At 43.1% G+C, this 25,693-nt stretch overlaps 1 protein-coding gene across 1 annotated transcript in view; it reads right to left on the reverse strand.

Annotated features, from left to right (window-relative positions):
* The window catches only part of FOXD1 (forkhead box D1), a 138,570-nt gene that overhangs the window by 95,188 nt on the left and 17,689 nt on the right, over positions 1 to 25,693 (reverse strand). The window contains exons 2-3 of the transcript XR_014838044.1: positions 18,077 to 18,118; positions 15,091 to 15,180 (exon numbers count right to left, since the gene is read on the reverse strand). The gene's annotated coding sequence lies outside the window, so the exon portion shown is untranslated. The remainder of the gene's footprint in view (positions 1 to 15,090; positions 15,181 to 18,076; positions 18,119 to 25,693) is intronic.

Genomic DNA, 25,693 nt, shown 5'->3' on the forward strand with positions numbered 1-25,693 from the left:
TTACACTAGAGAATTTCAACCAGGCTGTTTCTCCTGGGGGAGAAGTGCGTTTTGAGAATTCTTTGCTTATTCTAGCCCAGCAGAATTCCAGCTGACAACCTCTGGGAAGGGTTGCACACCTGTATTTTTATTTCTATTGATGTTGTTTATCATCAGAAAGTCCTAGGGAGCTGATTGGGGGAGGGTGCTAGAAAGCAGCTCTATTGTTTCAGTCTTAAAAGAAAGTTTAAAACCAACTCTTGAATATAGCTCATTTCATCTAGAATCCACCATGAGTATGACTTCTGAGAGCCAGGTCAGCCTGAAGACACAGCCCATCACAATGTCAGGACATTTCACAGTTGAGTGAGAACCAACTCCCTGGGCTGGTCTCCTCTGAGTTTGGTGCCATTTTGGAAGCCTTAGGCTGTGGTCCACCATTGTATGTGCTCAGTTCTGATGCATAGTGTTATTTGTTGCTTGGCCGATGTTGGACAATCTTTTTTTTTTTTTTTTTTTTTTTTTTTGGCTTTTTAGGGCCGCACTTGCAGCATGTAGAGGTTCCCAGGCTAGGGGTTCAATCAGAACTACAGCTGTTGGCCTGCACCACAGCCACAGCAACACAGGGTCTGAGCTGCATCTGTGACCTACACCACAGTTCACGACAATGCCAGATCCTTAACCCACTGAGCAAGGCCAGGGATTGAACCCACAACCTCATGGTTACTAGTCAGATTTGTTTTCACTGCACCACGATGGGAACTCCTGATGTTGGATAATCTTAATTCTCTTCCTGATCATGCAAGAAGAAGGTGCCTCGTTATTAAAATTAATCATCCATTTTCACTGGGACAGCAACAGCCATGAAGGGACATAGAACAGGACAGTTCTCCACAGCAGAAGCATGCAGTGGTTTGGGAGTAGACAGAACAGGGATTTGGCTGGACCCTCTTTCTTAGGCGTTCTGGCAACCTGGATCTTTCGGGTTAGAAGACAATGAGTGTATGCCAGGATTCCCTAACTCCAGATGATCTGCAAGGCTGATGCTGGAGTAAGGAAAATGAATATGGCAGCCAATGTTTTTTCAAAAGTAAGTTGAAAAATCAATGTGAGGTCTTCCTTATTTGTGTCCCAATCATGTCCAGAGCTTTCTTTCTTTTGGATTCTTTCAGTGTTTTTCTTGGCTCATTTACGGTGCATGAAGGAGCTTCTTTTCAACATGAAGGTGAAAAGCATTTCTCTTATTTAGACACTTAGAATGTGAATTCTGTTTGCAGTTCTGACCCAGGGAAACAGGTTTCTATTCGTAGCTTCACCAGGCAAGTCATTTATACTTTCTGGACTTTTTTGTTGTTGTTGTTGTTGTTGCTTTTTAGGCCACACCTGCAGCATATGGAGCTTCCATATGGTCGAATTGGAGCTGCAGCTGCCAGCCTATGCCACAGCAACACCAGATCCGAGTCATGTCTGCGACCTACACCACAACTCACAGCAATGCCGGATCCTTAACCCACTGAGTGAGGCCAGGGATAGAACCCGCAACCTCATGGTTCCTAGTTGGATTCGTTTCCACTGCACCACAACGGGAACTCCTGGACCTTATTTTCTCATCTAAAAAAATGAGAGGTTTATAATAGAAGATCTTTCAAAGAACTAGCTATATAATTTGCAGGTCCCAGTGTAAAATTAAAATACAGGGCATAAAGTTCAAAAATTATTAAGAATTTCAAGAGGACAACAGTAGACATTAAATCAAGGGCAGAGCCCATAGCCACACAGGGCCCTGCTCAGCTGGACAGCTCACACAGGCTCAAAGCCAGCCTTGATCTCCTCTGTGCCTTGTCCAGCACCAAAATTCTCTGCTATCAAGGTTTTCTGGTCAACTCCACAGGCACACTTCGCATCAACAAACAACAAAAAGCAGAAACAAACAAAAAAAAACCTGAGTGGCATTTTTGCCTGAAGTCTCTCACTTTTTTCAAGTTTCTTTGACTATAAACCCTTCCTGACATCATTTTATTCTCCAAGATGGATTTTCTTCTTTCCTGTCTAAAACATCCAAATGACCTTTGCTTGGGGCTTTTTCTAAATCACCATATGTTAGATAATTGTGCCCAAAGGAATTACTTCCAGAGTGGCCTAAACACAAAAGAAAAACACACAGCCAACTTTTTCTCTAGAACAGTGCAAACATTTCCTTAAACCTAAGTGTCTCAAGAGGAAAATTGACAGAATAAACCTTTCACCCAGAGAGTCCACTCTGCATAGTGCTTGTGCTGAATCCTTCTTTTTTGCATTTTTACGCCTCTGATTTATCTGCTGCTTTGCCAATAAAAGCAGTCATGTTCTTTGATTTAAGTTTTTTCAGAATGGAAAAGTGGCCAGAGAAAATGACTCAGTTGAGTGTTTTATTAACGGAAAGAACTGATATGCCAGCAACAATTCAAGTTCTTTGCCCCTTCTCTATCATGTTACACCATAATATAGCACCTCCCTGAGAAGTCAGACATTGCAAGTTAAACGCTAGCAAATCAATGGCTTGTCAGATGTTAGGTTCACTAAAGTGCCAACCACAAAACACAAGGACCTGTTAGCGCTGAGAAGTGAAATCTACTCTTACATTTAACAATAACAAAGCAACTACCAAAAAAGGGAAGATTCCCTTAACCTGTCTCTTAAAAGGAAATAAATTTGCATGAGTTTTTCGGCTAGGTTGGAGTTACAGAAGTCTCATTCAGGTAAATAAACTTGCTATACAAAATTTTACCATTATTTCAAATAGATGGAAAATCAGATTTATTCTTGATGTTAGCTTCCAAATTTTTTGTGTGTGTGTCTTTTTTGTCTTTTTAGGGCCACACCCAGGGCATATGGAGGTTCCCAGGCTAGGCGTCGAATCGGAGCTGTAGATGCCAGCCTACACCACAACCACAGCAACTCGCATTTTGAGCTGCATCTGCAACCTACACCACAGCTCATGGCAATGCCGGATCCTTAACCCACTGAGCAAGGCCAGGGATTGAACGGGCATCCTCATGGATCCTAGTCACGGAGCCATGATGGGGACTACCTCATGCATGTTCTTAAAGGCAATTTAAGAGGCAATTTAAGGCAAAGATGTTATAAACACTAAAAACCACCACCTAGTTCAGGACAATTCCAAATATTTGAATACCAATATCCTTCAAAATATGAGCACATAAGTCTATAAAACAATAAATGCCTATATTGAGAGCTCATCTACTTCTCTGTTTAATGGCAGGATTATATCTAAACCCCTGTATTAGTCTCCTAGGGCAGCCATAACAAAGTACTACAAACGGGGACTTCAAACAACAGAAATATATTTTCTCAGTGGGCAGAAGACCTAAATAGACATTTCGCCATAAAAGACATATAGATGGCCAAGAGGCACATGAAAAAATGCTGAAAATCATGAATTATTAAGAGAAATGCAAATCAAAGCTCCAGTGAGGTACCACCTCACACCAGTCAGAATGGCCCTCATTAATAAGGCTACAAATAACAAATGCTGGAGAGGGTGTGGAGAAAAGGGAACCTTCCCACGCTGTTGGTGGTAATGTAAATTGGTACAATCACTATGGAAAACAGTATAGAAGTTCTTTGGCCTAAATACAGAACTACCATATGATCCAGCAATCCCACTCCTGGGCATATATCTGGACAAAACTTTCATTGAAAAAGATACATGCCCCCCTATGTTCATCACAGCACTATTCACAATAGCCAAGACATGGAAACAACCTAAAAGTCCATAGCGAGATGAATGGATTAAGATGTAGTACATACACACAATGGAATACTACTCAGCCATAAAAAAGAACAAAACAATGCCATTTGCAGCAACACAGATGCAGCTAGAGACCCTCATACTAAGTGAAGTGAGAAAGAGAGACAAATGTCATATGACATCACTTATATGTGGAATCTAAAATATGGCCTAAATGATCCTATCTACAGAACAGAAACAGACTCACAGACATAGAGAACATACTTGTGGTTGCCAAGGGGGAGGGGGAAGGAGTGGGATGGATGGGAGTTTGGGGTTAGCAGATGCAAAGTATTACATTTAGAATGGATAAACAATGAAGTCCTGCTGTATATAGAGCACAGGGAACTATGTCCAGTCTCTTATGATAGAACATGATAGAAAATAATATGAGAGGAGTTCCCATCGTGGCGCAGCAGAAACGAATCTGACTAGGAACCATGAGGTTGCAGGTTTGATCCCTGGCCTTGCTCAGTGGGTTGAGGATCTGGCGTTGCCATGAGCTGTGGTGTAGGTCACAGGCACAGTCAGATCTGGGGTTGCTGTGGCTGTGGTGTAGGCCAGCAGCTGTAGCTCTGATTGGACCCTTAGCCTGGGAAACTCCATATGCCATGGGTGCAGCCCTTAAAAAGACAAAATGGCAAATAATAATAATAATAATATGGGGAAAAGAATGTATATATGCGTGTGTGTGAGAGAGAGACTGGGTCACTTTGCTGTACAGCAGAAGTCAACAGAACATTGTAAATCAACTATACTTTAATTTAAAAAAATTTTTTTACATTATTTCTCATAGTTCTGGAGGCTAGAAGTCCAAAGTCAAGGTGTCAGTGGTCCAAGCAATCCGAACCCTCTAGGGAGGACCCTCTCTTGCCTCCTCCTACCTTCGAGGAGGCCCCGGCCATCCTCGGCATTACTTGGCTTGTACCTGTATCAGTTCCATCTCTGCCTCCCTTGTCACATGGCCTCGTCTCTCTCTTCTTCTGTTATTACAAGGACCAGTTTTATTAATTTGCCCAAGCTTCTAAAACAAAATATGGAAGACTGGCTTAAACAACATTTTTTTTCTCACATCTCGGCCCCAAAGCCTAGAAGTCCGAGATCAAGGTGCTGGCCAATTTGGAAGGTCACAAATTTGGGAGGAACACTATTCAACCTAGACCCTCCCCCTCAACAAATGATCATCTCTTCTGTGTATAAATCAAACAAAATGTCTTTACAATGTGTTCCAGACCAAAAAAAAAAGCTCAGCGAATTCCCTAGGAATCCATTCCATCCAATCATCCATCCCATCCGTTCTCAAAGTGTGCTCTAAGAGCCATTTGCCCCAATTCAGCTGCTGGAGGGGCAGATTAAAAAATGCAGGTTCTTCACTTTGTTGTACAGCAGAAATTATCACAACCTTGTAAATAAATTTTCACTTCAATAAATCTTCTTTTATTAAAAAAAAAAAAAACTGTAGGTTCGTAGGCTCCACCCCAGACCCACCAAGTCAAAAATGCTAAGCATAGAGATCAGAAACCTGCACTTTAAACAAGCTTCTAGGGATTTTTGTGCACACTAAAACTTAAGAATCACTGATCGATAGTGTCAGAAAAATCTGCCTTACATTCCCCATGGTGCTTCTTAAATTCATTTCTTATTTTCATTCTTTTTAGGTGAAATTGAGAACAGCTGGTTAAAAAAAAAAAGTGTATTTGAACAGCATTATAAAAGTACTCCTCATTTTTTCCCTTGCAGACCAAATCATATAATTTCACATAATATTAATTCCTTAGTCTTGTGGGGATAGTTTCTAATTCATTGAATGATTTGCAAACTCTGATCAAATTCTTGTCATCTCCAGAATCTCAGACAACACCTTTGGCCATGGCAGGAGATGCCACTGTTTCATATTTCAGATTAGGAAAATCAGAAGCCTGGAGAAGTCACACTGAGGCCATGGTTATTCCAGCCATGATAAAAGGTATGTCCTTAGGTATTAGTCTATGAAGTAGAGTCTGCTCCTAATTCCTCCTTCCTTCCTTTCAGCTCTTTGCGTCAAATTTTATGAGTGAGGAAACAAACCTACCAGCTCATGGGCTGTTTGTACTCTGACCCCTGCAGTGGGGCAAGAGTAGGACACAAAGATGATGAGACTGAGGAAAGGGGGGAGTCATGAGGTGAGACAAAAGCAACTTTGCATCTGACCTGAAGCTTTTGCCTTGAGAACCAGTCATTTCTTTTTGAGCAAGATACAAACAGCACATGGTCAGGGCCATACACAGCATTCTGACTCTGCTAGAGCCTGAAGGGTTGAAAAACCTAGCACCTATACCTACTACTTCTCAGGCTTTTTTTGTTGTTTTTTGTTTGTTTGTTTTTTCTGTCTTTTTGTCTTTTTAGGGTGGCACCCTTGGCATATGGAGGTTCCCAGGCTAGAGGTCAAATCCGAGCTATAGCCACCAGCCTACACCACAGACACAGCAACTCGGGATCCAAGCCACATCTGCGTCCCACACTACAGCTCACGGCAACGCCGGATCCTTAATCCACTGAGCAAGGCCAGGGATCAAACCTGCAACCTCATGGTTCCTAGTCGGATTCGTTAACCACTGAGCCACGACGGGAACTCCTGAACAACCCACTTAATCTCAGTTCCAAGTAGGAGCACCATCCTTTCCCCAGGTTGCTGGGATTGTGATGACAAGTTTCATGACTCCAGTTGTCTGTCCCACCCACTTTGGGGGCATGTTGGGGCCCTTCTCTCAGAAAAAACTTCCTTCTTCACAACTGGACCACTCTGCTGCTTAGAGCTCTTCAACCACACGTCCATAAAGCAGAAGTCCTCACACTTCGCATCAGCGGCTGAGTCACAGGTCTGACCTGCGGTCAGTAGAGCAACCTCTTACTTTTGAAAGAAAGGCGCCAAGGCTCAGGGAATGATCGGGAACTCTCCTAGGCTCTTGTGGCCTTTCTGTGGCAGAGATGCACCTGGAGCCCAAATCATGTATACCCAGGTCTGGGTTTGTTTCCTGCACCACTTCCGACTGCTCTGCCCCTCTGCTTGTTTTCTCTAGATCAGCGACCTTAGAGAAGCCTGCGGAAGGCTGCTCCCACCTGGGACCCATGGGCAGTGCCCACCGTCTCCCTCCTGCCAGCAAGAGTCTGGAGAGCCTCTTATTGGCTCCCAAATGCCATAGCCCTCCTCTGTGCTCACCCAGAACCTCTGCAGTTGAAGATGTAAAAACATGGACTGCTTCAGTGTGGGCTCACCCGCAGAAGCCCCTGGGCCCTGGAAGAAGATGGAGTTGTTTTCCATCAGGCCCCAGAATGGGTCATATATACCAGAAAGCATCTGTCAAAAGTCAGGCTGTCTTATTCAGGTGTGTATGTATGTGTACACATTGAATAAATGCAGACAGACCCCCTGAATGCCTGATCCCTAGGTTTTGAACAGATATACCAGAGAAGCCAGTAACTCCATTCCTTTACTGAGTATCCTGAACTGACATTAGTGCTAACCTCAAGAGGACCAACGTTATTTAAGGATAATCTTGTTAAATACTGATTTTATCTGACTCTAAAAATAACACATACTTCTTGGACCAAAATTGGAGGGTGGGGGCAGGATAAAAAGCAGAGAAATATAAAGCAATTTTTTAAAAAATAGAATCCCATCACCAATATTAATGTGTTAAGATATTTATTTTCCATCTTAAAAAAAAAAAAAAAAAAAAAAAAAACAGGGAGTTTCCTTCGTGGCTCAGAGGTTAACAAACCTACCTAGGATCCATGAGGATGTTGGTTCAATCCCTGGACTCGCTCAGTGGGTTAAGAATCCAGCATTGCCATGATCTGTAGTGTAGGCTGCAACTGCTGCGCAGATCTGGCATTGCTATGGCTGTGGTGTAGCTGGCAGCTGTAGCTCTGATTCAACCCCTAGCCTGGGAACCTCCGTATGCTGTGAGTGTGGCCCTAAAAAAAAAAAAAAAAAAAAAAAAGAGAGAGAGAGAGAACCATTACATAGTTTCAGGCAAAGTAATACTTAAAAAAAGAAAGTCTCCAGTCACAAGAACAGGCAGAAGAAGAGGCCCACACATCCCAGGAACTGTGGACACATGTATAGAAACAAGAGATGAGAAAGCTGCATTTTTCACCTTGGAAATAGAAAGTATATGTGGTATTCATCTTATCATTGTAACCATTTCTCTTCAATTGGAAAATGGCTTTAAATGAATTTGTTGGTGAGGATGACAAGTGTTTGCTGTGACTCTGACTACAGTCAGTTTCTGCTCTGTTGTTGATGTGGTATGTCCCGGTTTTATGAATCCACGTGCTTATGGGACAGGGCTGTGGCAGAGGCACTGGTGAGACTGAACACAGGAAATCGCCTTCGCAGGGGAAGCTCTGGGCTGGCAGCAGTGTGTTAACCTTTCATCCATGTCATTGGGTTTAATACGTTAGCTTTGTAGTAAAAGCTGCTTCTTTGAGCTCAGGGTTCATAAAAAGTGTTACTGGTCCTTGATGTTCCCAGTCGAGGATAGTAAGGAAAACAGAACCCTGAAAGCTCACATTGATTGAAGTGAAGACAGAGCTGGGGGGTCAGCCCAGGGCCCCAGCTCCTCCCCAGCCTGACAGAACTGAACGGCTATTCAGAGCTGCTGGAGCACTTCCAAGCTGTGAGTGTTAATTTACTTGTATCATCTTTGCAGAGAGGAACTGCGTAGTCCCCAGTGCCTCCCGGTTGATTCGGATCGACTGTTTATTTGTTTAGTCCTGTAATGATATTATCCACAGGGCTACAGCCACACAGGGAGGATGAGGAATTCCTGGAGGCGGGAGGCTGCGTGTGTTTATTGCCCTGTCAGCCCTTCACGACAAAAGACAAAAGTTGTTGTAATTTGTATGTTCCCACACACATGATCCATATGGACAATATCGAGTATAGGTGCTGATGAAGAGAAAAGAAGGATGACCAGAGATCAAGATGCCAGCTGCCTTGTGAGAAATGCAGAGAAATGCTCTCGTGGTAAGAGGGCCTCTGATTAAACGCCACAGTTCCAGAGCTGGAAGAAATTCTGAGGTGTTATCCATAGCCAGAGGAAAAAAGAACCACCAGTTCCTGACTAGCTTACACTTTCTGTTGCATTGCACCTTGAGCTTAATTTCTTTTCGAGCTCAGTGGTTAGCAGGTTTCTCATGGCCCTGCCTACTGGCCGGGGGGGTGGGCGGTGGGGGGAGTGGGCAGAAAGAGACCCTGATGTTCCTTATCCACAGCACATGTATTTATAGATCAGTTTCAATGGAGTTCCTAGCTGTGGGCATATTATTGGCGCCAATTCTAGTTCCTCTCCTCGGTGTCAGACTGAAACCCTTGAAATGTCCTGCCAGTTGGTTCCTGATTGTTTTTCTGGAAGCTTGCAGCTCTGAACGCTTTTTACCTCAGGAACGTGCCGTCCATCCAAGAAACACACAACTTGAAAGAAAGGGCAAAATGAATCAACAGAGTCCGCATGTCACTCAGTGGACTGGCAAACAGTGATCTGCGGAGGGGCAGTCTTCTCACTGACTATGAGGCCATTATGGCCCTGCCACATGGATGATGCCATCGCACGGTTTGATCGGTGACACCCAAGAGTCTCATACGGTTTACTGATGCCAAGATGGCAAAGGGCACTGCAGTGGGGGCTGACGGGAAAATACATGCAAGTGGGATGGATAGCTGCCACAGGCCTTAGAAACAACACTCAAGGACACGCCCAATCCACCCCACCAAAGTGATGCAACACTGCGAGATGCCAGTGAGGCACGATGGCACAGCAGGTAACCTCAGATGGCCTGGACAAGGCAACCATGGATGGATCACGAGTACCAAGGGTCCTAGAAAATAGCTATTGTGGTTCCCAAACAACAGAGACGTTTCATGACCAACAAGATGGAAAGGAATATGAGGAGCCACCTCCATTTTCCTGACAGCAGGATGCACTGTAGCAGCCTCTTTCAGCTGACACAGACACCTCCAATCTATATCTATTGAAAGCCAAACTGTTTAAGTAATTATAAAATAGGAGGATAAAGGGGGAAAAACGATTAACAAGTAAACCACAGGTCCCTTAGTAATCCTCAGTGCCCTCTGATATTGGAAGAAGCAGCAGTTGACAGACAGATGCTGGTTGGTACGCATCAGTCTCATCAGTCTCGGAGTTTGCCTTTTCAGTTCCTCTAAGTAGGAAAGAAAACCTAGAAGAATCACCTCAATTTGCTTATTGGGTGTGAAAGGGAGGTGGGGATGGGAGGTGAGGGAATAAACTTGCCCGAGAACAAAGCAAACAACCATATTAAACAAAGAGGTTGTTAGAAAAGCAAAATATAGACAGCGCATGTATTTTTAATGACCAGGACTAGGGTGCCCTGTGCAAACATAAACAGCTCCCTGCCCGCGGAAGGCTAGAAACCCTCCAGTCGTGGAGTTTGGGTTCCTTGCCACCCCCCCTCCTAAGGGTGCCTGGCCCTGCCAAAAATCATTTACAAATAAAGAGCTCTCAGAAATGTGCCCGACCTTCGGCCAAAGAGGAGAACCTCTTTTCCAATAAATATTTGGCCGGGGAGGGGGGGAGGGGAGCCAAGAGTAACAAAGGGAGCCAGCGGCCCGGGTTTGTTTGGATTGCCCGGGCGGCGCGGGAGCGGCCGGGCGCAGCTGACCACGGGTACAGATAGGTTAATTTCCACATGGAGCTGCAGAAACCCAATCCGCGGGTTGCGAAGCGTGGGTCAGCCAAGGCATGTTAATCTGTTTAGCATGTGCGCCGCGCGGAGGAGCCAGACCACCGGGGCGCAGGAGGCGCGGCCGCAGCCGCGCTGCTCCGGGGGAGTTAATAAAGAGCTTAAGGCAAGTAAGTGTAGCGAGGTGGCGGCGGCTCGGAGCCGGCCGCGCCCGCGGGCCCCGGGGAGGCCGAGGCCGCCTGCTGCCCGCCGCCCGCGCCCCGCGGGCCCTCGGCTCCGCGCGCCCCGGAGGCCATGCGAGCGCCGGGCGGGCGGGACGCGGGGACCCGCGGGGCCGGGGAGCGCCGGCAGCCCGCTCAGGACGGGGCGGGGGGGGGGAGAGGGGGAGTCTCTTCTCCCGGTTCGCGCCGCGGGGGGGGGGGAGCGGGGGGGGGTTCGCCATTTCGAACATTTTTAACTAATCAAAATATTTGCTGATGAGTATTTATTTTTACAAGAACTCGGTTTGGCTGGAGACTTCCCGAGCAACAAGATGGGCTGCCGTATTAGGTCTGTGACGGAGCCAAGTGCGGTTGGGCTTATTGAATCTTCGCCCCGGAGATCACTCGCTCCGGAGATGTTTCTCTGCTCTGGGGAAGAAGCTTCCCCAAGACCATCTTTCTGCAGATGGCGCTTAGAACACAACCACATGTCGCCCCAAAGCATGAGAGGCTCCATGTAGTGTGTTTGGGCTGCATGAAAAGAGGAACGCACGCCCTTTCCTATCCAAGCAACAAGAGGGGAAGTAGCAGGAAATGTCCCGGTCTTGAGAAAGGAAAACCTGGCTCAGAGGTTCTGGCGTAAACACTAACAACAAAACTGGCTTAACACAACACGTCTACCTCAATACATCCCTCCAGCGTGCCAAGCCTTCCTTCCTCCCTGTCATTCTTCCTCTCAACATTAGCTTTTAACCTCCTCTCAAAGACTAGCTTTTAACTTTACTGAAGTACAGGTATTGAGTCTAGTCGAAGGTAATTAAACAACTCCATGCTCCATTCAAGTCATTGCAAAGCCACAGGGCACTATCTAGGAAAACTCATGAAAGATAAGTTGAATCAAGGTTGAAACGGACAAATGAGGGTTCGTAGTGAACAGCTTGGACTGTACAGATAACTGCAGAAATATTGGATGATCATTTTTTAAATGCTGTTGACTGAGAACCAGATTTAAATCTCCTAATTCATAGCAGTAACAGTCATTAAGAAAAGGGATTGCTGTGGCATGATTTCCTAATGGTTAACCTTGAACCTTGGAGAATTTAACAGTGGGTTAAATAGCTGTTTCCTAAAGAGGACTTCATGGCTCTGCCTTGGGGAAAAGGGAAGTTGGGCAGGGGTTCTCCTGAACGGGGACTTCAGAGCTTCACTGTCAAGAAATGCCTACCGAGAGTAAATGAGGAGATATTTAAAATATGAAATTGGATCAGAAAAGCTAAAACTAAATTTACCCATCATGAAAAAGACTCACCAAGTGCAAGGTAGGACCAGTTCAAATACCTATAGAAATAAAATACCTAAAGAGTTCTAGAGATCCTAAACTAAAGATCACTTAGCAGTGCTATCTGGTAGCTTTTAAAAGCAAATGTAATACCAGGATAAAGAAAGTAAAATGAACCATTAGGAACCATGAACCCATTTCTCCCTTTTTTCAAGTTTGTTTATTCAATTCAAGGAGCCACAACTGAAGAGATTTAGAGAATTAAAACAATTTCCCTTTTCTGCTGTACTTCCATCACTTGCTTACTTTATATTGGTCATTAAACATCCAGACCTGAACAACTTAATATCATTTGCCACCTGTCTAATTCTGGCTCAAACACTCCCCCAGATCAAAATTAAATTATCTATATCTCCATCAAGTGTGAAAAGAGCTCATGGCTTCTTTTGATCAAAGAGATCCATGGGCCTGAATTTTAAAAAGAAAAGACAGCATTCATAAAAATAGCCTACATTTTATATTACTTTGAAACTGGTTGGCAGAGATGAAGGGACTAAGGAAAGCAAAAATTTCAGAGAGCCAAAAAAAAATCATAGCTGAGGAACTTAAATTCTTTGCAATCAAAGAAGAGAACAGGTTTCAGTATTTCAAACTCACATTTCCTTTCCTCAGTGACCCCGGCCAAAAGAGGACACTTTGTTCAAGAGAAAGACATCAATAAAATGCCTGGATGCAATAAACCAAGGAGACTGCCTAGCTGGAAGGTGACACCTTCCTGTGCCCAGACTGAGGGGTTTTTTGCTACCCTCTCACCTCCATGTGAGAGTGTCTTAGTCAGGTCATGCTGCTGTAACAAAATACCATAGACTGCATGGCTTACACAATAGACATTGATATCTCACAGTTCTGGAGGCTGGGAAGTCCATGGTCAGAGTAGACTGGCAGAAGAGTTCCCCACTATGATGCAGCAGGTTAAGAATCCCGTTGCTGGAGTTCCCATTGTGGCGCAGTGGTTAACGAATCCGACTAGCAACCATGAGGCTGCGGGTTCGATCCCTGGCCTCGCTCAGGGGGTTAAGGATCCGGCATTGCCGAGAGCTGTGGTGTAGGTCACAGACGCGGCTCGGATCCCGAGTTGCTGTGGCTGTGGGATAGGCCTGCAGCTACAGCTCCAATTAAACCCCTAGCCTGGGAACCTCCATATGCTGCAGGAACAGCCCTAGGAAAGACAAAAAGACAAAAAAAAAAAAAAAAAAAAAAAAAAAGAATCCGGTTGCTGTGGAGGTGTGGATTCGATCCCCAGCCTGGCATAGTGGGTTAAAGGATCCAGTGTTGCTGCAGCGGTGGCCCAGATTCAATCTCTGGCCCAGGAACTTCCATATGCCAAAGGTGTGGCCATAAAAAAAAAAAAAAAAATGCTGGCAGATTCATTTCTCGGTTAGGGCCCCTTCCCAGCTTGCAGACTTCTCCCTATGTCTTCACATGGACACAGAGAAAGTGCTCCAGTCTCTCCCTCCTTTTATAAGGACACAAAGCCACCATGGGGTCCCATCCTCATGACTTCATCTAAACCTAATTATCTCCCAAAAGCCCCACTTCCAAATACCATGGGGGTTGACGGCTTCAACCTATGACGCTGTCAGGGGGTAGGGGTGGGGACATGACACACATTCAGGGAAGTACCACCATGTCAGTGCAATGCAACTGCAAAACTGGTCGGACAGGACTGGATGGCAGATCCCATTCCACCTTCAAGGTATAGACCAAGACCCTGCAAAGGGTCCATCTCCCCCTTTGAAGCTTTAGACATCTTCCTTTTTTGAAACTCTGTTTTCCTCTGTTAAACTTTTTCTTGCACTTACTTCTGGCATCCTTGTTTAGTTCCTAGAATAAGCTGCTTCAGATTAATTATATTCCATGGCCCCAACTGGAAGGTTATGTCCGTAACTGTGGTGATGTGACAATGATGACAGCGGCGAAGGTAGATTTGGCCTGTCTCATGTGCTAGTGCCTTGCATGCGTCATATTATAGATGATTCACAATAAACCAATGAGGCAGGTCTTATTAGTGCCCTTTTACAAGTGAGAAAACTGAGGCGAGAGAGGTTAAGTAGCTTATTCACCAGGTGAATAAGAGGCAGAGCGGGGTCTCAAACACCCGAGCCTGGGCTCTTAACCAGTGCGCTTTCATAGGAGCCCTCCTTATGCACGTAGCGGGCCCCCCTCAAGCGCCCGTGGGGGATGGTAATGTAACATTTCATTTCAACACCCCTGGGATGAAGGAAAGCCTAAAATGTTGAGTTTCAGTGTTTTTCTTACTGGGTGAAAAAAACTAAATTTCCAGCCTCTAGAACGTATTCATTCTTGCACCCTCCCCCTTTTTAAACTAAGGTCTTTCACCATCACTTCGAACTACATTCAGTTGTGTACCTTCCCTGAGCTGCCTCATTCTGTTTGCTACAGTGAGTGATGGATAGCTTTAAGTTTTAATGTTTTAAACACCAGACTAGTGGGAAAATTTACTTATCCCAATTGTTGTTCTAAAAAAAGAAAAAAATCTAAGACTGATGAGATACAGGAGAAACATCAGGCCTACATGGAACTGAGTTTCCCTGAGCCCTCAGTAGGTAGCTAGATGCCAGGCAGGAAGTGAACCCAAAGCCTATGAAGAGCTCCAAGGGAAGAGAGTGCAGAAAATCCAGTAAAAATGCCCAAAGGGTCTGGGAATGGCTCCTGCTGTAACAATCCTTGGGTATGGGTTGGACAAACATCAGAGAAAGAACAGGGCCCTGGATCTTGATTAGCTCATGTGTCTCCTGCTTAGCAAAATGGAACTGGTGATACCGGTGTTTCCAGATAAATATGCTGTCAAATCAAGGGGCCAATCTGGTCAAGTACCTCGAGTGCCTCCCAGGAAGGCACCGTGGCAGAGTTCTTTTAGAAAATGACATCACCTCGATCCATCACCGCAACGTATCTATTCCTGTAGTAATATGACTGATGAACAGAATAGCTTTCAAATCATGACAGATCCATGTCATTGGGATAAGTCATTTGTCTGGGGTTCCAAATGGAAAAGAGGACTAATCCCCCAGAATTCCTCAAACACCAGGTGCCCTGATCGGGGATGGACTTGCCTGAAAAAGGAGAACAGTGATGCTGCTTGGTGAATCTCTGAGGCTTCACATTCCGAGAGTGTCCCGTTAAGTGAGTTCGAGCAGTTGCTTCTGAAATCATAAATTCCCAAAGACAATGAGTGCTGCAATCACAAGGGGTAACAGAAGCCAAACACATTAGGAACATGTTCCTTGAGCAAAGAGCATAATTCCGGACACGCGGGAACACATGGTTTGCTTCAAACATGTTTCATTTTGTCATCGCACTGAGTGCACAGTATTTCTCTTTGGGTGCAAGAGTGATTGATTTCGCTGGAAGAATTGTTTGTAAGAACGTGAAAGTTGCCAAAGCAAACACGTTGGAGGGAAGTGTGGAGAAGGGGAGTTTGAGTATTTGGAGTAGATCTGGGTTTGGGAAGTTCATGCAGAGGTGAGACAGTGAGATGTAGAACAAATAAAAACATTCTGCACACTTCATCTACATAAATTATGTTCAGAAATTCACTCTGTGTAGACATTAGCTGTGCAGCCACGACTCTCCCTAGTGTGCCTCTAGAATGTGGGCATAAAGCCAATTTTTAAGTGAATGATTTGTAACTTTTCCTCCACATAAATTAATCTATTAATATTTAAATCATCCTGATCTTAATCCATGAAAGTCATGTAGTCATTGCTTAAAAAAAATCCTATAATCTATTTGTCTTCCATGATAAAATTCTATTATCAACTTGTATTAATAGATTGTCTAAAGATATGGTGACAAAATGAAAAACATTGACTATTTCCTTTGATCTGTTTTTCTAGGAAAAAAGAAAAACCTAAAACTCTACCTAAATAATACACAGCAGCGTTTACCATGGTGTGAGTTTGAAAAGTTCCTTTTGATCGTTTACTTAATATGTAAATGTTATGTTAGAAATGAGAAATTTTGTAGCTCTTATCTGCCTTTAGGTATTAGCTTCTAAAATATATAAATTTGCTCTAAAAAGAGATTCTGATTCTCAAATGCTTAAGTGCACAGTTACACTACAAACAGATGGCATCATTTTTTGTTTATTCTGCTAGCATTTTTTTTTCATACAGCCATCCTTAGAGTGCAAAAAGAAAACTTCTGAAAATTAGCAGTAAACTCTTTGAACAAATAGTCTCATTTAAAGGTGATACTCTAAGTACAAAATAAGTAAATTAAAACAGAAAGGACAGAGACATTTTAACTGACTTTGAACAGTGCTAGCCTGGCTCTGTGTACAGGAAGGTTTTCATCACTCATGCCAAGGCACCATCTCTCTCTGCCTCCCATTCTTGCCCTGTTGCCCATCTAGTACTTCATGGAAAGGCAGGAAGTCACTTATATTAGTTATCTGTTGCTGTGTAACAAAGTGCCTCCAAACTTAGCAGTTTAAGATAACATTTATTAATCTTGTAGTTTCTGTGGTCAGGATTGTGAGCCCAGCTTAACTGGATCCTCTGGCTCTGGGTCTATCACGTGGCTGCCGTAAGATCTTATGACATGACTGGGAAGGATCTACTTCCTAGCTTGCTGACGTGACTGTTAGCAGGATTTAGTTCCTTACCAATTGGTGGACTGAAACCTTGGTTTCTGCAAGGCTGTTAGCTGACGGCTTCCCCAGGTTCCTTCCCACATGGGCCTGTGTGTAGGTGTCTCAGATGTCAGCTGGCTGTATCAGAGCGAGCAAGTAAGTGGGCGGGAGAGGGGGTCAGCAAGATGGAAGACACCATTTCTCATACCCTGAGCATGGAAGTGACATTCCATCACTTTTACTTCATTCTCTTGGATGGGAAGCAAGTCACAAGTTCTAGATCACCCTCAAGGGGAAGGAGTTACATCCCTGGGAGCCATGTCAAAAGCTGCCTACATGGAGTTCCCTTTGGCTCAGCGGTAATGAACCCAACTAGTATGCATGAGGATTCGGGTTCAATCCCTGGCCTTGCTCAGTGGGTTAAGGATCCAGCATTGCTGTGAGCTGCGATGTAGGTCGCAAATGCAGCTTATATCTGGTGTTGGTGTGGCTGTGGCATACACTAGCAATCACAGCTCTGATTCAGCCCCTAGCCTGGGAACTTCCATATGCCACAGGTGCAGCCCTAAAAAGATTAAAAAAAAAAAAAAAAAGCTGCTGGGAGTTCCCATTGTGGCGCGGTGGTTAACGAATCTGACTAGGAACCATGAGGTTGTGGGTTCAATCCCTGGCCTTGCTCAGTGGGTTAAGGATCCCTCGTTGCTGTGACTGTGGTGTAGGCCAGTGGCTACAGCTCCAATTAGACCCCTAGCCTGGGAACCTCCATATGCCGCGGGAGCGGCCCTAGAAAAGGCAAAAAGACAAAAAAAAAATTTTTTAATTTAAAAAATAAAAAAGAAAGCTGCCTATGTATCCCGATGACTATTAGGGGTACACTTCCCTAGCATCCTAGTTCCTACTTTATACTCAAAGACTATAATTCTCACAGTGTGAGTCCTGAACCGGCAGTATTACTTGGAAACTTGTTGCAATTACACATTCCCAAGCCCAATTCAGACCTACCGAATCAGAAACTCTGGCAATGGGCCCAGCAGGCCAACAAGCCTGCCCGGTGATTCTGAGCACGCTAACGATGGAGAAGCATTGCCTTCAGAGCAAAGGGAGCAGAGCTAATCGGACCTCCCGATTTCTCTCCTACAAAACCAAGATCTCAGTCATGGGGAGGTCTACCCACATCATCAGCATGCTCATGACTGCTCATGGTTTGGAATGACGACGACTTGCAATGTAAACCAAGAGCCTTCTCACAGTGGTATCTCCCATGGCATCTCCAGATGAGATTTTTTTGGTTTTTCTTTACCTTGGATTTAAGTTTTTAACCTAGTGGCTCTCTTGGACCTAATTCCACAGGCTGGCACTTTGTAGGTTTATGGACCAAAGGGAACCATATGCCTTGAACAAAGCTTCAAAGCAGCTAATCAACAGTTAAAAAAAAAAATCATCCACATGCCAGTTTGTTCACATACCTTGATTCTCTAAGTGGTTTCTTCTTAAATTCTGTATATGTTCTAAAAAGAAAAGAAAAGAAAGAAAAAAAAAACAGGAAAAAGGAAAAAAAGTCATTAATGACCACAAATGTACTCCTAAAGTGTGACCTAAGCAAGCTAATTCTATGTATTAGGTCCTTCTGGTAGGAATGCAAACTCCGAGTGAGTTGGTATCATAGCCATGGAATGCTGTGGAACATTCCCCACTCCTCCCCAGTTGTGTCCCTTTGGTTTCTTTACTAACCTTTCAAACTCATCTTTGGGAGATCTTCATTGATGTTACTGAAATATAGATTCTGAGGTTGAAAGATCTGGTTGCAAATCTAAGCTCTACTACTTGGAACCTATGTGGCCTTAAACACGTTACTTGACCTTCTTTGCTAATGTAAGACAGACCAACCATCTATCTCATCAGGTTGGAGGTATAAGTTACAAGTGACAGGATGCAGCAAGTACCCAATGTATAGGAGGTGAATAATAACTATTATTCGACCCTCCCTTCCCTCTGCATTCCTCCTCGTGCTTAGCTTACACCTTGTACATCTTATCTCTCCCACAAAGGCTAGAGGATCCAGAGCTATGTTCGCAAGCAGGCTGGACATGTTTGGGAAGTACACGGCGCAGCCCACGGCACAGGGCTCTAGTCAGCTATTCATGCAGAGTAAGCAGATGCTCCTCCTTGTTCATATCTCACCAGGGAAATTCTCCCAAAGAATCACCCTCCTTGATTTTATGATGTATTAAAGTTGTTCATCTGAATAGGAAATTCCAAGCTCTGAGTGACTGCATTGGTGATAGGGTCCTGTCCCCTATAGCACAACAATAACCTATCTAATCATATCTCAGTGCAGCCCTAAGACCTCAACTGCCCCCTTGGCACAGAGGTCACAGATACAGAAAATGAATTCTACTGTTGTAGTCTGACACCTCTTTCCCAGATTTCCATGGATATAACGAACAGAGAATTTTTCCATACCATACGTACTTTAATTTTGACGCACATAGCCCTACTTTGGCAGTTTTGTGGCCATATGCTGAAGAAAAGGCCTAAATGATAGATAGCTATTCCTATTGACTGACAGCAAGTTAGTGACATCAGTAAAAAAAAAAATGCATGTTAAAGTGAACAATTCAGAAGGAAATACAGCAAATCTTTTAGTAGTTTTATAATATCTTTTCATTAAAAAAAGATCTTGTAGTACCAATTTGTTGCCTTATCATTAAAGAGAACTTTAAAATTGTATAATGAATGCCCCAAAGACATACACACACACACACACACACACACTTTTTTTTTTTTGCTTTTTAGCACTGCACCCGAGGCACATGGAGGTTCCCAGGCAAGGGGTGAGGTCAGAGCTATAGCTGCCGGCCTATATCACAGCCACAGCAGTGCCAGATCCTTAACTCGCTGAGCGAGGCCAGGGATCAAACCTGCAACCTCATGATTCCAAGTCGGATTTGTTTCTGCTGTGCCACGACGGGAAATACCCCCCAAGACATATATAGAATGATGGTTTTCCAGTTATTGATTTGTAGATGTGTAGGTATAATTTTTGCTCACTTATTACAAGTCAACTTTTAGCAAGCAAGTAAATGAAACTATGAAGAAAAGCATGCTCAGTTTGAAAGGAAAGACCTTTTAAAAGTGTTGTACCCAGAGATTATAAGAGGTCTTCTTTCATGTCAGATAAATGGAGATTACAGATACATTCATACTGTCTATGGCTTTTGGTTAAACCAAGCAAGAGTCACCCAGCATAGCAGCACAAATGTCAGAGACCTGGAAGTATGAATCATTATAACTCTACCACTCTAGGTGGACAGTGAAAATCCATCAGGCTCAAGTTTATGGTGAGATCAGTTTCTTATCTTTACTGTTTTGCCTCATAGGCAAAGCCAATCAACTCCAAATTATTTCACCCAGATTTTTCAACAGAATGGTAGGTTAGTCAGTTGATTCATCAGTCAGAAAATATTTATTGAAATGCTAGTTATGTGCAAGACATTATGAGAATAGAAAGAATTACCAGGCATAGCCTTTCTTTTAAGCAGCTTAAAACATAGTAGATAACTTAATAGCAGACTGTGCACATAGACACATCACTAAAGCGTGTATAGACTTCATGCCAATTAAGTAGTATGTTGAATACTTCTTCAGGCTTGGAGAGACAAGGTCTTCACTGGGAGCAGTGAAGAGTAATGAAGCCCAGGCTCTGGAATCTGAAGCTCACCCTAGCTCATCTACTTAAGGATCTATAACAGTGACAAACTGCTTATTTTATCATGCTTTCGTTTTCCCCTGTGAGAAACAGGGGTGTGCCTCATAGGACAGTTGTAAGAATTAAATGAGATTGTTTTTATAACAGAATTAGCAAAGCACTTAGCACAAAGTGCTCCATACATGTTAACTATGTAGTAATAGTATTCCTGGAGTAACAGTGTTTGTGTAGTATTAGTACTTGTGCAGTAATAGTTTTCATGGAGAGGGGAAATAGCTCAGCGGGGCCTTAAGGGATGGAGAGTATAGAAGAAGAAAAGATGCTACAGGTGTGGAAGAAGGTATCATCAATAGTGGAAAAGCAGGAACATTATAGTGTCTGCTGGGACAGTAGGCTTGGCCCGTTGTGAAAGGTCTTGATTATAAAGTAAACTTACTACTTCATCATGGAACCAATAAAGGACCACTTTCAGTTCTTGAAGCAGAAGTGTGACATGATCTAGAGGTTTTTGGAAAGGTAACAGGCTGCATATATTGGGCAATAGGAGACTGGAGAGGAGGAGCCGAAGGGGAAAAAATTATTTCAGTGGTACAGGCACAGGGTGACAGCAGCCTGATCTCCGATGGAGGTCCCTTGTGAGAGTGGAGAAGGGAGAAAAAGCGAGTCTTTGCAGAGGACGAATTGACCAAACCTGGTGAATGAGTGGAAGTGAGAATGTGATTAAGAAATAAAAGATGATTCTGAAAATGTTAAGCCTGGGTTAATGAGAAAATAGAGTATTATTGTTAGAAGTAAAGCAGTCAAAAAGGGAAGCCAATCATTTATCTTAGAAATGCTAAAGCTGAGTCTTACTAAGCCATATGCCTAGCAGGTCATTAGAAAGCTATTACTGGAGCCTGGAGAAGATGCTGGGGATAAGATCTGATTATCACTTGAGTAAGAGAAGGTTGATGCAGTGCCTCTGAGTGGCATCGTAGTGAACCATCAGAACTGTCCTCCCTGTGCCTAGCCTTTGTCACTCTTCCCAGTGGGACCCAGCTGGTAGTCTCACCCTCTACCTTTGTATCCCTGTCCATCCTTTTTCAGAACAGGCTATGTCTGAGACTCATTTCTGTAAACACCCTTCTTCTCCTTTCCTCATTCAGAAAATTAGATACTCCTCAGAACTTTTCCATTTTGGAGTCAAGGTAATAGAAATGTGCCAGAAGTGTTAAATATACTTTAACAGTTAATCACAAACTCAAATGAGGGGACCCCTAGTCCACCCTTTCCCTGCTCTTTACCTTGAAGTGATTCTAAGCATTGCCAAGAAACCTTAGATTTTGGCCATCAGACTGGGAGTATCCCTTGATTATATGCGTTTGGTTGACTCAGCATAATGAGGTTCTAGTGTTCAATTAGCTGCTCACTGAAAATGTCTTTCATGCCGCTGTTTTTTATATATTCTATTCCGTCTATAATTCTTTTCCTTCTTTGAGGCTCATCTCAAACATTATCTCCCCTACAGAGTCTTTCTTGACCCTCTCAGACATAGTTATTTCTTTTGCTATGATCTTACACTAGTCAGTTCATACTTCTATGAAAGCATGCCATATAATATTTAAATTAGTATACATGTCTTCTTTCCCTACCCTCCAACCAGATGTCTCATTTTTCTTTGTATCCACAGCCTATCACACCATGCCTGAGACATAGTAGGTGCTCACTAAATGCAAGATGAGTAAATGAATGAATAATCAGGTATAGGTCTTTGGTTTCCATCAATCATTTGTTTTAATTGTAATATCAGTACGTTAATGTTATCTCTTTCTCTTTCTTTTTTAAATTAAAGTGTCGTTGATTTATAGTGTTTCTTCAATTTCTGTTGTACAGCAGAGTGACCCAATCACACACAGTTCCCTGCGTTATACAGTAGGGCCACATTGCCCATCCATTCCAAATATAACAGTTTGCATCCAAAAACCCCAAACTGCCCGTCCATCCCACTACGTGCCCCCTCCCCTCTAGGAACTGCAAGCCTGCTCTCCTTGGCCGTGATCTGTTTCTGTTTTTTAGATAGAATCACCGGTGCCATACTTCAGATTCCACAAATAAGTGATTTCATGTGGTATCTGTCTTTTGTCTTTCTGGCTTACTTCACTTAGTATGAGAATCTCTAGTTCCATCCATGTTGCTGCAAATGGCATTAGTTCATTTTTTATGGCTGAGTAGTATTCCACTGTGTATGTGTACCACATTGCCTTAATCCATTCATCTGTCAGTGTACATTTAGGTTGTTTCCATGTCTTGCCTATTGTGAATAGCACTGCGATGAACACAGGGGAGCATGTATCTTTTACAATGAAAGTTTTGTCCAAATATATGCCCAAGAGTGGGATTGCTGGGCCATATGGTAGTTCTATATTTAGTTTTCTGAGGTACCTCCATCCTGTTTTCCATAGTGGTTGTACCAATTTACATTCCTACCAACAGTGAAGGAGGGAATGTAAATTTTCTCCACAGCCTCTCCAGCATTTGTTGACTTGTTAATGATGGTCATTCTGACTGGTGAGAGGTGGTACCTCACTGTAGTTTTCATTTGCATTCTCTAATAATTAGTGATGTTGAGCTTTTTTTTTTCCATGTGTCTGTTGGCCACGCATATGTCTTCTTTGGAGACTTGTCTATTTAGGTCTTCTGCCCATTTTCCAATTGGGTTGTTTGGTTTTTTGTTGTTGAGTTGCATGAATTGTTTGTATATTTTGGAGATTAGGCCCTTGTCTGTTGCATCATTGGCAAAGATTTTCTCCCATTCTGTGTGTTGTATTTTTCTTTTTTTAATGGTTTTCTTTGCAGTACAAAAGCTTTTGAGTTTAATTAGGTCCAATTGGTTTATTTGTGTCATTATTCTAGGAGGTGGACCAAACAAGATGTTGCTGTGATTTACGTCAAAGAGCGTTCTGCCTATGTTTTCCTCTAGGAGTTTTATAGTATCTGGCATTATGTTTAGTATCTGGCTTTTAATCCATTTTGAGTTTATTTTTGTGTATGGTGTTAGTGTTCTATTTTCATTCTTTTACATGTAGCTTTCCAGTTTTCCCAGCACCATTTATTGAAGAGACTATCTTTTTTCCTCTGTATGTTCTTGCCTCTTTTGTCATAGATTAGTTGACCATAAGTGCTTGGGTTTATTTCTGGGTCTTCTATCCTGTTCCATTGATCTATATTTCTGTTTTGGGGCCACTACCATATTGTTTTGATAAGTGTAGATTTATAGTATTGTCTGAAGTCAGGAAGCTTGATTTCTCCATTTTTGTTTTTTTCTTTTTTCTTTCTTTTTTTTTTTTTTTTTTTTTTTTTTTTTTTTTTTTTTTTGTCTTTTTTTGCCTTTTCTAGGGCCACGCTCGTAGCATATGGAGGTTCCCAGGCTAGGGGTCTAATCGCCAGAGCCACAGGAATGCAGGATCCGAGCCGTGTCTGCGACCTACACCACAGCTCATGCAAAAGCTGGATCCTTAACCCACTGAGCAAGGCCAGGGATTAAACCTGCAACCTCATGGTTCCTAGTCATGTTCGTTAACCACCGCGCCACGATGGCAACTCCCATTTTCGTTTTTCTTTTTCAATATTGCTTTGGGTCTTTGGGGTCTCTTGTGCTTCCATACAAATTTTTAAACATTCTGTTCTAGTTCTGTGAAGAATGTCCTTGGTAATTTGATAGGGATTGCATTGAATCTGTAGATTGCCTTGGGTGGTATAGCCGTTTTGACAATATTGATTCTTCCAATCAAAGAGCATGGTATCTTTCCATCTGTGTGTTGTCTTTGATTTCTTTCATCAGTGTCTTATAGTTTTCAGAGTATAGATCTTTTATCTCTTTAGGTAGGTTTATTCTTTTATTATTTTATTCTTTTGGATGCAATGGTAAATGGGATGGGTTCTCTGATTTTTCTTTCTGATCTTTCATTGTTAGTATATAGAAATGAAATTGATTTCTGTGTAATAATTTTGTAGCCTGCAACTTTGCCAAATTCATTGATGAGTTCTTACAGTTTTTTGGTGCTGTCTTTAGGGTTTTTCTAAGTATAGTGTCATGTCATCTGCAAACAGTGGTAGTTTTACTTCTTCTTTTCCAATTTGGGTTCCTTTTATTTCTTTTTCTTCTCTGATTGCCATTGTCTTAATGTTATCTTTAGCTGAACTTTTTTCAACCCCCCCCCTTTTTTTTTTTTGCTATTTCTTGGGCCGCTTCCACGGTATATGGAGGTTTCCAGGCTAGGGGTCTAATTGGAGCTGTAGCTGCCAGCCTACACCAGAGCCACAGCAACTCGGGATCCGAGCCACGTCTGCAACCTACACCACAGCTCATGGCAGCACCGATTGTTAACCCACTGAGCAAGGGCAGGGACTGAACCCGCAACCTCATGGTTCCTAGTCGGATTCGTTTAACCACTGCGCCACAACGGGAACTCCGGTTTTGACTTTTTATAGCATTTCATAAGAAGTGGTTTTAGGGGAGTTCCTGTCATGGCTCAGTGGAAATGAATCTGACTAGTATCCATAAGGATGCAGGTTCAATCCCTGGCCTCACTCAGTGGGTTAAGGATTTGGCATTGCTGTGAGCTATGGTGTAGGTCACAGGCTGGGCTCAGATCTGGCATTGCTGTGGCTGTGGCATAGGCTGGCAGAAATCAAACCTGCACTACAGCAGTGACAGGTGGATTCTTAACCTAATGTGCCACCAGGAACTCCTAAGTTGCTTTATTTTTAAAACAATAAACTGGGAGTTCCCTGGTGGCTCAGCAGGTTTACAGCATTGTCACTGCTGTGGTGCAGGTTTGATCCCTGGTCCAAGAACTTCTGCATGCTGCATGTAGAGCCAAAAAATATAATAAAATAAAATAAAAAACTGTTTTCAAACAAATTAAGAAGTGAGCAAAATTCAGTGACTTAAGGATCCTACGTGGCTGTGGCTGTGGCATAGGCTGGCAGCTGCAGCTCTGCTTCAGCCCCTAGCCTGGGAACCTTCATATGCCACGGGTGCAGCCCTTTAAAAAATAAATAAATAAAGACGAAGTGAGGAAATTTTTTTGCTCACTAGAGACTTGTCTATAATAAAACCAACTTTTTGTCAGATACTTGTAATCTGGTTCTTCTGCTCAAGTCTTAGATTCTCTATGGTCCCTTCTGGCTTCTTTAAACAGACTGGAGCTCATCTGTGTGAGCAGGTAGATGAATGGGTGGAATAAAAGAGGCCAGTCTCCTCTCCACATATAAATCTCTAAAAATAATAGGATACATGTGTATAAAAGTGGTAAGCCACTAATAATATTTAGAACTCCACAATTCCTAGAGGAAATAAAATAATCAAGCAATAAAACATTCAAGGAAAAGA

This window comes from Sus scrofa, chromosome 2 (genome assembly GCF_054392235.1).
Source record: "Sus scrofa isolate SSC_HxYL_T2T_F1_AM1 chromosome 2, Sscrofa_HxYL_maternal_Yorkshire_Landrace_v2.0, whole genome shotgun sequence".
In the NCBI taxonomy this organism is placed as follows: Eukaryota; Metazoa; Chordata; class Mammalia; order Artiodactyla; family Suidae; genus Sus; species Sus scrofa.